Raw genomic sequence first — 629 nt, forward strand, 5'->3', positions numbered from 1 at the left:
CAACATTGTGGATTACTGAGTGCATTACTTTCCTAACAAGCTTAATTCTGGGCTCTAAAGTTTAGCCAAATTAAAAGGATGTAATGATTCCTTTGTATTTACCTTAGGAATGTGAAAATTTGAATAGACATAAAATAATTCTGTAGTAAAAATTATTTTTCATTTTTTTTTAATTAGGTATTTATTTCATTTACATTTCCAATGCTATCCCAAAAGTCCTCCACCTGCTCCCCCACCCACCCTCTCCAACTTCTTGGCCCTGTCATTCCCCTGTACTGAGGCATTTAAAGTTTGCACGATCAATGGGCCTCTCTTTCCACTGATGGCTGACTAGGCCTTCTTCTGATAAATATGCAGCTAGAGAAAAGAGCTCTGGGTGGTACTGGTTAGTTAATATTGTTGTTCCATCTATAGGGTTGCAGATCCCCCCAGCTCCTTGGGTACTTTCTCTAGCTCATCCATTGGGGGCCCTGTGATCCATCCAATAGCTGACTGTGAGTTTCTACTTCTGTGTTTGCTAGGCCCTGGCATAGCCTCACAAGAGACAGCTATATCAGTGTCCTTTCAGCAAAATCTTGCTAGTGTATGCAATGGTGTCAGCGTTTGAGGCTGATTATGGGATGGATCCC

Source organism: Mus caroli, chromosome 16 (assembly GCF_900094665.2).
Source record: "Mus caroli chromosome 16, CAROLI_EIJ_v1.1, whole genome shotgun sequence".
NCBI classification, from domain to species: domain Eukaryota; kingdom Metazoa; phylum Chordata; class Mammalia; order Rodentia; family Muridae; genus Mus; species Mus caroli.